We start from the raw sequence: 15,859 nt of genomic DNA, 5'->3' as shown, positions 1-15,859 counted from the left end.
AGTGTGGGAGTGGGTTTCCAACATAAATTGGTGTTCAGTGGTGGGATAGAGCTGTGCCTACGCATACTCAGCAATAACTGTGGGTAGTCCATAGGCCTACACCGGGAGTTTTCTCAAAGCGGCCTTCCTAATTGTGGGTTTTTGTTTTTTTCCAAATTTACTCTGGTGGTGGGAGGAGGTATTATTAAAGGTACCCCCTGCATAGTTACTGCACAAAACCTGTCCTCTAACCTGAGTGGGCAAGATGGAGTTTGTACTAGAAGATCTAGAAACGTACACTGTGGCCCAACTCAGGGAGTTTTGCCAGCGGGAGGGGGTGTATTGTCCCCCAGGAGCAAAGAAGGGTGCACTCCAAACCAGCTTAAGGGCTTGGGGGGAGGCACGCCGAGAAAGCAAGGTTGAGGAGGAAGACAGGGATGGAGAGCCTGACACCGAGGGGGCTGAGATGTACCAACCTGAGGTGGGGAACCTGTCAGCGGGGCCCAGGACACTTTCTAGGAAGGGCAGCACTGTCTCTAGTGGTGGCTTATCTGAAGTGGAGTTAACAGACCGGAGGGAGAAGAGACAGCTCACATGGGACTTAGCAAGGCTGGAGAAGGAGAAGGAGGAACAGAGGATGGCTCATGAGAAGGAGAAACAGAGGATGGCTCATGAGATAAGGCTGAAAGAGATAGAGCTTCAGATCCTAAGAATCGGGGCACAACCTGTTCCTAATGGTGGCAGCCAAACCCAAGAGATCACCAGGGAACCTAAACCATACCTGCCAAAGGACATAGTAGCTAGCTATGGAGTGGGCGACAATATCGCCAAGTGGCTAGCGGCCTATGAGGTCTCACTGAGGGCCCATGGGGTTCCAGAGAAGTACTGGGGAGGGGGATTGTACAAGTACATGCCTCCAGCTGGTAGGGATGCTTTGTTGGCCCTCGAAGAGGATGAGCAGACCCACTACCCCACCATGAAACTGGCGCTCATAAGGAAGTTTGGACTAACACCCGAAAAGTACAGACAGAAGTTCAGGGGTAGTCACAAACTGGGCACACAGAATTGGGTGGACTTCCTGGACTATGCAAAGAAGGCACTTGAAGGTTGGATTCAGGGCAGTGAAGTGAGGAACTACGAGGGGTTGTTTGACCTAGTACTGAAGGAACACCTGCTCGAGAAATGTTTCCCTGAACTGCGGCAACACCTGGTGGATAGCAAGCTGACCAGTCCCCGGAAGCTTGCTGAGGAGGCAGACATTTGGGCTAGTACCCGGGTGTCCACAAGGGGGACTGGAGGGGATACTCAAAAGGCCGGACAGGGCGCCCCCCAGAAGAAAGAGGGAGGGGAAAAGAAAAAGGAGTTCTCCAAAGGCCCCCAAAATAACTTCTAAGGGAAGGGAACAGGATTCACCCCTAGGGCTAACCCGCCCAGAAACCCTAATCCTGGCCAGAGTCAGCAGCCAAGGGTTGTCCATTGCTATGAGTGCGGTGGCGTTGGACACTATAAAGGAGATCCGAAGTGCTTGAAACGACCACCCCCTCCCACTGGAGGAAAGACCCCCGGAGTAGCTAGTGTAGTGCTCGGGGAGGAGATGCCCTTAACTAAGGGAAGGGAGTGTCCATTGCTATGAGTGCGGTGGCGTTGGACACTATAAAGGAGATCCGAAGTGCTTGAAACGACCACCCCCTCCCACTGGAGGAAAGACCCCCGGAGTAGCTAGTGTAGTGCTCGGGGAGGAGATGCCCTTAACTAAGGGAAGGGACTTTAGTGTCCCTGGGAGAACGGGAGATGGTTCCTAAGATCCAGGTGCCCGCAAATACTGCGAAGTATGGGCAGTGGGTCACCATCAACGGCCAAAGAGGGGAGGCTCTGAGAGACACAGGAGCCAGTATGACTATGGTGCGTAGCCAACTGGTGTCTCCAGAGCAGGTAATTCCCGATGTACTCCACCCAGCCGCGATGGCTGACGGCAGAACAGGCCACTATCCAGTGGCCGAGGTTCCCTTTGAATGGGGGGGGGTTGCAGGTTCACTTCGAGTTGCAGTAAGCCCTGCCGTGCCAGTCGATTGTCTGCTGGGGAACGACATGGAGCACAACGCTTGGAAGGAGGTGGAATACCAGACTCATACCGAGATGCTGGGTACACCTGACTGGGCCTGTGTTAGCACAAGGTCCGCGACTACCCGAAGAGGGAGTTCATTTCGGCTGGAGCCTGGAACAAAGGCCCAGCCAGCTGCCAGTCAAGGGAAGAACCGAGGACAGGAGGAGCCTGCCTCGGCGTCCCCACCCCGTAGGACGGATAGGCCACCGGAGGTGGTGGACCAGGAGTCTGCGGTGGGGGACGTTACCAACCTGGAGGACCTACCCATCCCGGCCGAGTGGCACGTGGAGGGAGGCCCGTCCAGGGAGGAATTCTGCCAGGGCCAGAGGGAGTGCCCTACCCTTGAGGGGCTGAGGCGACAGGCCGAAGCCCAGGCAGCAGGGAACGTTGAAGGGAACTACAGTGTTTACTGGGAGGATGGCCTCCTCTACAGTGAACCCAAGGCACCCCTACACGGATCGTCACGAGCCTTGGTAGTCCCTCAACGTTATCGAGCCTTCCTTCTGGAGTTGGCTCACGAGATACCATTGGCAGGACACCTGGGGCAAGACAAGACCTTCGCCCGTCTTGTCCCACACTTTTATTGGCCTCAGATGAAAGTGTCGTCCGATACCTACTGCCGGACATGTGTGTCTTGCCAAGCCAGTGGGAAAACAGGGGTGAAGCTGAAAGCTCCCCTGGAACCACTTCCTGTCGTTAGCACCCCCTTTGAAAGGGTGGGCATCGACATTGTGGGTCCGTTAGATCCACCAACTACAGCTGGTCACAGGTTTATCCTGGTTCTGGTGGATCATGCCACACGGTACCCAGAGGCAATACCTCTGAGGACCATAACAGCACCTGTTGTGGCAAGGGCCCTGATGGGAATCTTTACCCGAGTGGGTTTTCCCAAGGAAGTTGTGTCCGACAGGGGGACCAACTTCATGTCAGCGTATATGCGGGCGATGTGGAAGGAGTGTGGAGTGACATACCGGTTCACCACTCCTTACCACCCCCAGACAAATGGTCTGGTGGAGAGGTTTAACAAAACCTTGAAGGGCATGATCAGAAGTCTGCCTGAAAGCCTGCGGAGGAAATGGGACGTCCTCCTACCCTGTTTACTCTTTTCTTACAGGGAAGTGCCACAGAAGGGAGTGGGCTTCAGCCCCTTCGAGCTTCTGTATGGGCACCCTGTACGTGGACCTCTCAACCTGGTGAGAGACGGATGGGAAAGAACTCCCAGAAAGCTTCCCCAGGATGTGGTGAGCTACATGCTGGCCTTCCGGAGCCAAATGGCTAAGTTGTGGAAGCAAGCTTCTGACAACTTGGAAGCCAGCCAAGCAGTGATGAAGGCGTGGTATGACCACAATGCTCACCCGGTGGAGTTGGAGCCTGGCCAGAAGGTGTGGGTGATCGAACCGGGAGAGCTTAGTGCCCTCCAGGATCGCTGGTCAGGACCCTTTGAGGTGTTGGAGAAGAAGGGTAAGGCTACCTACTTGGTGGACCTGAAGACCCCTCGTCAGCCCCTGCGGGTGCTGCATGCCAACCGCCTCAAACCCCACCACGAGAGGCCCGAAGTCATCTTGATGATGGTGACTGACGGAGGAGAGGACGTGGAAAGCGAGCCTCTCCCGGATCTGTTTGCGTCTCAAGAAAAGGATGGGTCGGTGGAGGGAGTGATTCTCTCCCCATCTCTAACTCCTGAACAGCAGGAGGACTGTCGCCAGGTCCTGGGGCAGTACTCCTCGTTGTTCTCCCTTGTCCCGGGTAGGACTCACCTGTGCGTCCATGACGTGGACACAGGAGACAGCCCACCTGTGAAGTCCAAGATCTACCGGATGTCAGACAAGGTGAAGGCCAGCATTCATAGTGAAGTCACTAAGATGCTGGAGCTAGGAGTGATCGAACCTTCTAGCAGCCCCTGGTCCAGTCCGGTGGTGTTAGTACCAAAAGCTGCACCACCGGGTGCCCAACCAGAACTGAGGTTCTGTGTGGACTATCGGGGACTGAATTCAGTGACCAAAACTGATGCTCATCCGATCCCTAGGGCGGATGAATTGATTGACCGGCTGGGAGCTGCCCAATATCTAAGTACCTTTGACCTTACTTCTGGGTACTGGCAGATCTCTTTGACTGATGGAGCAAGGGAAAGGTCAGCCTTCTCCACGCCCAATGGCCACTACCAGTTCTGTGTGATGCCCTTTGGGCTCAAGAACGCACCTGCCACGTTTCAGCGCCTGGTAAACCAGATCCTCACCGGAGTGGAGAGTTTCTCTGCTGCTTATCTGGATGACATAGCCGTCTTCAGTAACAGCTGGGAGGATCACTTGCGTCACCTGCAAGCTGTTCTCCAGGCCCTGAGACAAGCTGGATTGACGATCAAGGCCAGCAAGTGCCAGATCGGGCAGGGGTCGGTAGTGTACCTTGGACACTTGGTGGGTAGGGGAGCGGTGCAACCCCTCCAGGCGAAGATCGAGGCCATCATGGCCTGGGAACCCCCCAAGACACAGACTGAGGTCCGAGCATTTTTGGGCCTCACGGGATACTACCGCCGCTTCGTGAAGGGGTACGGTACCATCGTAGCCCCCCTCACGGAGCTCACGTCCAAGAAACAACCTCGACGGGTAGTCTGGACGGAGGCTTGTCAGCAAGCCTTTGAGAGATTGAAGAAAGCCATGTGCGAGGCCCCGGTCTTAAGGGCCCCAGACTTTTCCAAGGAGTTCATTGTCCAGACAGATGCATCAGAACATGGCATTGGGGCAGTGTTATCGCAGCTCAACGAAGAGGGTCTGGATCAACCCGTGGTCTTCCTATCCCGGAGACTACTTCCCAGGGAACAGAAGTGGAGTGCAATAGAGCGTGAAGCCTTTGCAGTGGTATGGGCTCTGAAGAAGTTGCGGCCATACCTGTTTGGCTCGCACTTCCTAGTTCAGACCGACCACAGACCCCTTCGTTGGCTGATGCAAATGAAGGGGGAGAATCCCAAGTTGTTGAGGTGGTCTATTTCCCTACAGGGGATGGACTTTCAGGTGGAACATCGGCCTGGAGTGGACCACGCCAATGCAGACGGTCTCTCAAGGTATTTCCGCCTTAGTGATGAGAACTCCCAAGGGGTTGGGTAGCTCTCCCCACTTTCAGCTGGGGGGGACGCGTGTTAGACCTGTCAGCCCTTTGGGTGGTCCCTCCTCATCATTATTTATTTTGTCCCACTTTTGCCTCAAACCCTGTTTGAATTTTTCCTTTTTGGGAACCACCAGACTTTTTAGTGTTGCTGCAGATTCAGGGAGCCATTTTACCTACCCCTGAAACTTCTGTCTGAGGGCCTGGAGCACAAAATGGTGGCCACCTGTGACATCACCAGCATCCACTGGAACCTGCAAGCACCTTCCAGAACATTCCAGAACCCTGTGACAGTTGGAGGCGGTTTAGAATGTTGGGAAGCTAAGAGAGAGAGTTGGCAGTTGGAGCTGGCAGTTGGCACCTGACTGGTGAAGAGTGAGCAGCACAAACTTGAAGGAGGAAGGAGTGAAGCAGCAGGGGTGGAAACTTGTGCCTGGAGTGGGGTCCATAAACCCACCCTTGATACTAGTCCCTACTGACGGAGCCCAGCCTAGAGCCCTGTGTGGGAAGAAGTCAGAAAAACCATCCTGAGGACCTGGACAGCAGGAACAGGCCTTAGAAACAAGAGAACAGCAAGATCCTGACCTGGAAGCTGGTTTCCCTGAAGTCCGACGTCGAGTAGCCTGAGACCTGGAGCCCGAGGTGGAGAAGCGGCGCCGACTGGAAAGCGGACATCGTACCCGGAGCCGCCAGAGGTCGAGAGAGGGCGCCGTCAGAGGTCGTGAGGAGTACCAGAGGTCGAGGAGGAAGTCACCCGAGGTCGAGTGAGCGGCGTCATCGGAGGAGTGAAGTCCGCCCTCCGGAGTCGTCGGAGACCGAGGTGAAGGGTAACGGAGGTCGGGAGTGAGGATCGCACTCCGGAGTCGCCGGAACCTGTGAGAATCGTGCCGGAGGTCGGGAGTGGAGGTCGCACTCCGGAGTCGCCGGAAACCTGTGAGGAGTACCGGAGGTCGGGAGTGAGGATCGCACTTCGGAGCCGCCGGAAGTCGACATCGAGGCAAGGCCGGCCGACGTCATCGAATCCGAGGTCGCCATCGGACCGGAGCCGCCCGAAGTCGACATCGAGTAAAGACTGCCCGACGCCATCGAATCGGAGGTCGAGATCGAACCGAGGCCGCTGACATCGAGACCGGAACCGCCTGCCGGCGTCGTCAAAGAACTGACATTGTGCCGAGGCCACCGACATCGAACTGGAACCGCCTCACGGCATCGACACGACTCCAGCGGCGTCGGAGCATCAGAAAAAGGGCAGTAAGTGGAGTAGAGGGCGCCTAAGGCCCTGTGAAAACCTGAGAGACTGCTCTAAGGGGCTAGGGAGGTGCTGGAACCAACCTGACTGTGCCAGGGGTGAACTGGGACTAATCTAGAGAAGTTGTGTGGAGAGAGAGAGCCAGGTCTCTGGTATTTTCCCCCTTTATCTACCTCAGTTTAGGCCTCAGCCTTGTCCAAGTCAGGGAGTAGACACCCTCAAGCCTTCCACATCCCCACAAGCTGTGCCTGGGCCAAATCAGCCCTTAGGAATTCAAAAGTGATCTGAATCCATGAGTGTCACTGTCAGCTTTTAAGTATTTATTAGGGGCACTGTATTTATTGTATTTAACCTATTTATTGTTCCACTGTATTTATTGGTCCAGAGTATTTATTGATGCACAATATTTATTGGTTACAGTATTTATTGCCTCAGAATATTTAATTGCCTGTCTGTATTGCACTTTTATTTATGCCTTCAGTATTTATGATCACCCCTATTTATTGAATCATTAAGCCAGTATTTATTTGTCCTGCACTTTCTAAAAAGTTTGTATATTGTGATTGTTATTTATTTTCTCCAATCAGCAACTAAGAGAAAAAGCAGATAAAGAAAGTTATTTTCATAATTTTTACGGTGTAGAGTCGTTTTTGGAACGGATGCACGCATGGTTATTGTTTGGGTATGTCGTATGCTTAGCACGGAGCCTGATTCCTGACCACTCGAGCCAAGCTACCACAGTGTGTTCGGAAGACCACCACCACCCCTTCTAGTGTGGGAGTGGGTTTCCAACATAAGGGATAGTGTTGTTTGTTTAGAATGACACAGTGAGTATGTGTGCATTTGGGAACCACTGTGAGAGAAGCATTTGGTAACATTGTGTATTTGCTGACAGATAACTCTTTTAAAACCTGTCATGTTGTCAAGTTTTAGTAGAATTAGAAGCCAGTTTTTGCTTATGCTTTGATTAAATGAGTCAGGCTTTGACACAATAGTGCAGTCCTGAAATATGTAGATTGTGTGCAGTTCCCTTATCAGTTCCACAGTAGTGAATTATTTTTTTTAAACTCCTAGGTATAGTGGTTGTTGTCTAGAATCACACTGTGAGTCTGTGTGCATTTGGGAACCACCGTGAGGGAAGCATTTGGTAACATCGTGTATTTTTTGGCAGATAACTCTTTTAAAACCTGTCATGTTGTCAATTTTTAGTAGCATTAGAAGCAAGTCTTTGCTTATGCGTTGATTAAATGAGTCATGCTTTGACACTAATGTGCTGTACTTAAATTTGTAGATTGTGTGCAGTACCATTACCTCTTCTAGACTAGTGAATGAGTTTTGGTAAACTGCTAGGGATAGTGTTGCTTGTCTAAAATCACACTGTGAGTCTGTGTACATTTGGGTAAGGATTGTGAGAGAAGCATTTGGTAACATAGTGTATTTGGTGACAGATAAATGTTTTAAAATCGGTCATGTTGTCAACTTTTAGTAGCTTTAGAAGCTATTCTTTGCTTATGCATTGATAAAATGAGTCAGGGTCTGCCACTAAAGTGCAGTACCATGTACTATTCTCTTCACTGTGTCAGAACTGAAAATTTAAGAGTTTTACCCAGGCACTGTCATAGCAGTAGTCTGATGATTTAGTCAGTTTCCAAGTACTCATGTTGTGAACCATACATTACCACATAGACTGCTTCAAATGTCTATGCAGTATGCATGCAGTCTTCTAACATACTATACACTTGTCTTTCACATTTTCAATTCCCTAGTCAGTATCCATACAGTCCAGCAAACATCCTGTCACTCCCTTTGCACTCCTCTAGTGACCCATTCAGTACCAAGTGCTAATCCATTCACTGTGTCAAAAGCCAACCACTTATAAATTCACTCAGGCACTCTCTTTGCTGTACTCTAATCATTCCATCAGTTCCCAAGTACTCATGTAGTGAGCCAGGCCTTAGCACATAGACAGCTTCAAATGCATATTCACTATGCATGCAGGCCTCTAATCACCTACACTGTTGTCTTTCACACCTTCAATTCCCCAATCAGTATTCATACACTTCTAGCAAACACCCTGTCACTCACCCAGTGTGTCTCCTTATAGTACTGTAATCATTCAGTCAGTTAGCATGTAGTTTTTTAGTGAGATAGGCTTTAGGGCATGAACTTTAGGGCATGAACTGCTTCAAAGTAGTATGAATTATGCATGTAGTGTTTTAACGATCGTCACACTTGTGGTCCAGGGCTATAGTTTCTTAGTCAGTTTTTATATAAAATGTGTTTGTACAGTAATGGAATAGTATACATTTGAAAGTTATTAATATACATTTATTTGTGATTCTTTTGTACAGATACAGAACAGGAGTGTTTCTCATCTGTTTGCACTCTTCTCGTGCAAGATTGTTTGGATGAAGGGTCCTTCGGTGTTTCATCATACTTGCCATGCCGTACGAGTATTTCTTGTTAGGATCCCCTTGCAACAGAACTCTTTTGCAAATCTTGCACGTGACCAAGGTGGCATTGGTCTTTGTTTGCCCCTCGGGAAAAGTAAAAAATGTCCACACCTCTGAAGGAAAACGTTGTGGGCGTGGTGCGTCCTCCAAAAATTCATCCTTAGATTCGGTGAATATTTTAAAGCGACAACATTTACAGTTTTTGTAAGTTAAACCTATAAAATTTTGTTAGCTGTAAGAATTTTATATATCTGTGATGTGTATCTTGTGGTTGAGAATAGCATGTTAGGTTGTTTTTAACAATCTTTTGTGATTGTTTTTTTTTGCCCGCTGTTAAATGATTAGTACGATTGAAATCACTATTTTTAGTGAAATGTAATATATTCTGAAAACAGCAAAAAAGGCAAACAAATTACTTTGTGGAAATTATGCTGTGTTGTAAAAAATGTATTATTACATGTTATAATTTTTTTTTCCTTTTCTTTCACAGATCCAAATTTTAAAATAAGCAATTTATATGAATTTAAATTGGAATGAAAACCTGAAAATATTGTATACCGATTTTTATTCCTATTACTGTGAAGGTAAGTTTAACTAAGTCTCAATATGCAGAATGAGGAGGTCTGCAAGAAGCTACAAAGTTGAAACACGTTTCTAAAAACACTCTGTTTATACCTGTGTAGTTTTGAAATCTGACCATAATCAGATATCATGTGACCTGCAAAAAAAGAGATTTGAGGGGTTCATAATATTTCCCATTTTACCTATTGAAGGACCGCAATTATTTAAATCATTCTTCTTTGAACATCTCTGCAGATAAAACTCTGTGCTTACCTTCTATCATTCGCAAGGAATTTTAAAAACGGAAATATGTCACTTTTTGTAACATAGTTATTGTGCAAGATACTCTTTCATATTTACAAAGAGAGGAAAAGGCACTCTGTGCACTTTTTATATTCCATGTAAATACAACCTCATCATGCACACCACTTTGTGTTGAAAGGGTGTTCTATAAGTGTTGTTGTGCATGATTGCACTTAATACTCATAGAACAAGGCACACGTCTAGATTTATCAGAAATCATGAATCTCGATATGTGTGTGAATGCTGCACCATTCTAAAATTGGTGCAGGAAAGCACAACAAGGAGAATTGTTTTAATTTCTCCACATTTTTATATCTTCAATGCATGCTGAAATGTTCAGCATACATTGAAGGAGAAAAATGCATTTTCTCATTGTTTTTGTGCAGGAAGGTGTGTCTTGCTGTAGAAAAACAAAGAGTACATGACACAGATATCCTTGCACTATGGTGCAAGGGTGCCTGTGTCACCACATGGCTGCAGTTTAAGCAGCCGTGCAGAGAGAAGCATAGATTTGCAACATATTTATGTACATATGTTGCATCCCTGTGCTTCGGAAGTACTACAGCACACTGCAGTGAAAGATGTTACTGTGTGATGCTGTAGCACATCCTCATAGTTCTGCACTTATACATTCACCTTACGCTACTAATGCATTCATTCAGTCAATTACGTACTACACATACATTCATTTCAACTTGCACACACTAACAAAGAAATGTAGCTCTTTTTTTAAACCAGGAAAGTTAGTTCTTACAAGAACTTTTTTTTTTCTTCTTTCTTCTTTTATATTTTTTGGGGGGTTTTCTGAACAATTCTTTTTTTTTTTTTGGATTTTCTGCAAAAAAAAATAACCAAAAAACAAAACAGGAGGAACCAAACAATGAACTTCAGGGAACAATAGAAAAAAAAAGAAAAAAACTAGCAAATTTGACTTTCTTGCTGGCGGCAGATCAGATTGATCGACTGCTAACCGTAGCACAAAGTCGCATTGCACTTAGTGCAGAGTATTTTTAAATATTTAGTTCAATTGGCCGCACACTGCTCGTCACACCAGCAAGTTGCCCCAAGGAACTGTGGTCAATGTAGTGGCGACGGCGAGTACGCCTATGCCACAGTGTGTGTAAAAAAGTATGTGTTGCATTAGCCATCCCTGGACACGTGTTTCGAGGTAGTTGCCTCTCGTCAGCAGGGAGCAGGTAAGTGTAAAGGGGTGCCGCGTGGACTGCCAAAAATTAAAAACAGGTAGAGTACCTCTCATGGCACGCAGGTGCTGATCCAGGACTCGTCAGCCCGGTGGCTCAAAGGAGCCGTAATATATCAAGTTCAATTGGCCGCACACTGCTCGTCACACCAGCAAGTTGCCCCAAGGAACTGTGGTCAATGTAGTGGCGACGGCGAGTACGCCTATGCCACAGTGTGTGTAAAAAAGTATGTGTTGCATTAGCCATCCCTGGACACGTGTTTCGAGGTAGTTGCCTCTCGTCAGCAGGGAGCAGGTGAGTGTAAAGGGGTGCCGCGTGGACTGCCAAAAATTAAAAACAGGTAGAGTACCTCTCATGGCACGCAGGTGCTGATCCAGGACTCGTCAGCCCGGTGGCTCAAAGGAGCCATAATATATCAAGTTCAATTGGCCGCACACTGCTCGTCACACCAGCAAGTTGCCCCAAGGAACTGTGGTCAATGTAGTGGCGACGGCGAGTACGCCTATGCCACAGTGTGTGTAAAAAAGTATGTGTTGCATTAGCCATCCCTGGACACGTGTTTCGAGGTAGTTGCCTCTCGTCAGCAGGGAGCAGGTAAGTGTAAAGGGGTGCCGCGTGGACTGCCAAAAATTAAAAACAGGTAGAGTACCTCTCATGGCACGCAGGTGCTGATCCAGGACTCGTCAGCCCGGTGGCTCAAAGGAGCCGTAATATATCAAGTTCAATTGGCCGCACACTGCTCGTCACACCAGCAAGTTGCCCCAAGGAACTGTGGTCAATGTAGTGGCGACGGCGAGTACGCCTATGCCACAGTGTGTGTAAAAAAGTATGTGTTGCATTAGCCATCCCTGGACACGTGTTTCGAGGTAGTTGCCTCTCGTCAGCAGGGAGCAGGTAAGTGTAAAGGGGTGCCGCGTGGACTGCCAAAAATTAAAAACAGGTAGAGTACCTCTCATGGCACGCAGGTGCTGATCCAGGACTCGTCAGCCCGGTGGCTCAAAGGAGCCGTAATATATCAAGTTCAATTGGCCGCACACTGCTCGTCACACCAGCAAGTTGCCCCAAGGAACTGTGGTCAATGTAGTGGCGACGGCGAGTACGCCTATGCCACAGTGTGTGTAAAAAAGTATGTGTTGCATTAGCCATCCCTGGACACGTGTTTCGAGGTAGTTGCCTCTCGTCAGCAGGGAGCAGGTAAGTGTAAAGGGGTGCCGCGTGGACTGCCAAAAATTAAAAACAGGTAGAGTACCTCTCATGGCACGCAGGTGCTGATCCAGGACTCGTCAGCCCGGTGGCTCAAAGGAGCCGTAATATATCAAGTTCAATTGGCCGCACACTGCTCGTCACACCAGCAAGTTGCCCCAAGGAACTGTGGTCAATGTAGTGGCGACGGCGAGTACGCCTATGCCACAGTGTGTGTAAAAAAGTATGTGTTGCATTAGCCATCCCTGGACACGTGTTTCGAGGTAGTTGCCTCTCGTCAGCAGGGAGCAGGTAAGTGTAAAGGGGTGCCGCGTGGACTGCCAAAAATTAAAAACAGGTAGAGTACCTCTCATGGCACGCAGGTGCTGATCCAGGACTCGTCAGCCCGGTGGCTCAAAGGAGCCGTAATATATCAAGTTCAATTGGCCGCACACTGCTCGTCACACCAGCAAGTTGCCCCAAGGAACTGTGGTCAATGTAGTGGCGACGGCGAGTACGCCTATGCCACAGTGTGTGTAAAAAAGTATGTGTTGCATTAGCCATCCCTGGACACGTGTTTCGAGGTAGTTGCCTCTCGTCAGCAGGGAGCAGGTGAGTGTAAAGGGGTGCCGCGTGGACTGCCAAAAATTAAAAACAGGTAGAGTACCTCTCATGGCACGCAGGTGCTGATCCAGGACTCGTCAGCCCGGTGGCTCAAAGGAGCCGTAATATATCAAGTTCAATTGGCCGCACACTGCTCGTCACACCAGCAAGTTGCCCCAAGGAACTGTGGTCAATGTAGTGGCGACGGCGAGTACGCCTATGCCACAGTGTGTGTAAAAAAGTATGTGTTGCATTAGCCATCCCTGGACACGTGTTTCGAGGTAGTTGCCTCTCGTCAGCAGGGAGCAGGTAAGTGTAAAGGGGTGCCGCGTGGACTGCCAAAAATTAAAAACAGGTAGAGTACCTCTCATGGCACGCAGGTGCTGATCCAGGACTCGTCAGCCCGGTGGCTCAAAGGAGCCGTAATATATCAAGTTCAATTGGCCGCACACTGCTCGTCACACCAGCAAGTTGCCCCAAGGAACTGTGGTCAATGTAGTGGCGACGGCGAGTACGCCTATGCCACAGTGTGTGTAAAAAAGTATGTGTTGCATTAGCCATCCCTGGACACGTGTTTCGAGGTAGTTGCCTCTCGTCAGCAGGGAGCAGGTAAGTGTAAAGGGGTGCCGCGTGGACTGCCAAAAATTAAAAACAGGTAGAGTACCTCTCATGGCACGCAGGTGCTGATCCAGGACTCGTCAGCCCGGTGGCTCAAAGGAGCCGTAATATATCAAGTTCAATTGGCCGCACACTGCTCGTCACACCAGCAAGTTGCCCCAAGGAACTGTGGTCAATGTAGTGGCGACGGCGAGTACGCCTATGCCACAGTGTGTGTAAAAAAGTATGTGTTGCATTAGCCATCCCTGGACACGTGTTTCGAGGTAGTTGCCTCTCGTCAGCAGGGAGCAGGTTGGCAGTCCACACGGCACCCCCTTACACTGACCTGCTCCCTGCTGACGAGAGGCAACTACCTCGAAACACGTGTCCAGGGATGGCTAACGCAACACATACTGTTCTTTTTACACATCGTGGCATAGGCGTACCCGCCGTCGCTACTACATTTCCCACAGTCCTTTGGGGCAACTTGCTGGTGTGACGAGCAGTGTGCGACCTACTTTTGCACAATTTATTACGGCTCCCTTGAGCCAACGGGCTGACGAGCCTTGGATCTGCACCTGCGCGCCATGAGAGGTACTTGACCTGTTTTTAATTACATTTTGGCAGTCCACACGGCACCCCCTTACACTGACCTGCTCCCTGCTGACGAGAGGCAACTACCTCGAAACACGTGTCCAGGGATGGCTAACGCAACACATACTGTTCTTTTTACACATCGTGGCATAGGCGTACCCGCCGTCGCCACTACATTTCCCACAGTCCTTTGGGGCAACTTGCTGGTGTGACGAGCAGTGTGCGACCTACTTTTGCACAATTTATTACGGCTCCCTTGAGCCAACGGGCTGACGAGCCTTGGATCTGCACCTGCGCGCCATGAGAGGTACTTGACCTGTTTTTAATTACATTTTGGCAGTCCACACGGCACCCCCTTACACTGACCTGCTCCCTGCTGACGAGAGGCAACTACCTCGAAACACGTGTCCAGGGATGGCTAACGCAACACATACTGTTCTTTTTACACATCGTGGCATAGGCGTACCCGCCGTCGCCACTACATTTCCCACAGTCCTTTGGGGCAACTTGCTGGTGTGACGAGCAGTGTGCGACCTACTTTTGCACAATTTATTACGGCTCCCTTGAGCCAACGGGCTGACGAGCCTTGGATCTGCACCTGCGCGCCATGAGAGGTACTTGACCTGTTTTTAATTACATTTTGGCAGTCCACACGGCACCCCCTTACACTGACCTGCTCCCTGCTGACGAGAGGCAACTACCTCGAAACACGTGTCCAGGGATGGCTAACGCAACACATACTGTTCTTTTTACACATCGTGGCATAGGCGTACCCGCCGTCGCCACTACATTTCCCACAGTCCTTTGGGGCAACTTGCTGGTGTGACGAGCAGTGTGCGACCTACTTTTGCACAATTTATTACGGCTCCCTTGAGCCAACGGGCTGACGAGCCTTGGATCTGCACCTGCGCGCCATGAGAGGTACTTGACCTGTTTTTAATTACATTTTGGCAGTCCACACGGCACCCCCTTACACTGACCTGCTCCCTGCTGACGAGAGGCAACTACCTCGAAACACGTGTCCAGGGATGGCTAACGCAACACATACTGTTCTTTTTACACATCGTGGCATAGGCGTACCCGCCGTCGCCACTACATTTCCCACAGTCCTTTGGGGCAACTTGCTGGTGTGACGAGCAGTGTGCGACCTACTTTTGCACAATTTATTACGGCTCCCTTGAGCCAACGGGCTGACGAGCCTTGGATCTGCACCTGCGCGCCATGAGAGGTACTTGACCTGTTTTTAATTACATTTTGGCAGTCCACACGGCACCCCCTTACACTGACCTGCTCCCTGCTGACGAGAGGCAACTACCTCGAAACACGTGTCCAGGGATGGCTAACGCAACACATACTGTTCTTTTTACACATCGTGGCATAGGCGTACCCGCCGTCGCCACTACATTTCCCACAGTCCTTTGGGGCAACTTGCTGGTGTGACGAGCAGTGTGCGACCTACTTTTGCACTATTTTTAAATATTTAAATTGAGGACGGATGTCCAAATTTTGGGCTGATGGATGCACTCTTGAGGTGCTCGGCTGCGATGAGGTGGAAGGCGCAGGAGCAGGAGTGTTTCTCATCCGTTTGCACTCTTGTCGTGCAAGATTGTTTGGATGAAGGGTCCTCAGGTGCTTCATCATACTTTACTGTGCCGCATGAGTATATCTTGTTAGGATCCCTTCGTGACAGCACTCTTTTGCAAATCTTGCATGTGACCTCGGGAAAAGTAAAACATTTCCACACCACTGAAGAAAAACGTTCTTTGGGTGGTGCCTCCACCAAAAATTCATCCTCAGATATATGAGGAGATGCAGGTGATGCCTGCTGCCCTGAAGCCATTTTTAGGTGAAAAAAGTTAGAGCTAAGTGTAAACTTAGTCTAAAAAATCTTCTTCTCTGCAAAGAGATGATCCTCCAAAGAAGGTCAAAGAAG

The sequence above is a fragment of the Triturus cristatus genome, chromosome 2_2 (assembly GCF_964204655.1).
Source record: "Triturus cristatus chromosome 2_2, aTriCri1.1, whole genome shotgun sequence".
NCBI classification, from domain to species: Eukaryota; Metazoa; Chordata; class Amphibia; order Caudata; family Salamandridae; genus Triturus; species Triturus cristatus.
The sequence above is the reverse complement of the archived record's forward strand: the minus strand, read 5'-3'. Positions refer to the sequence as shown.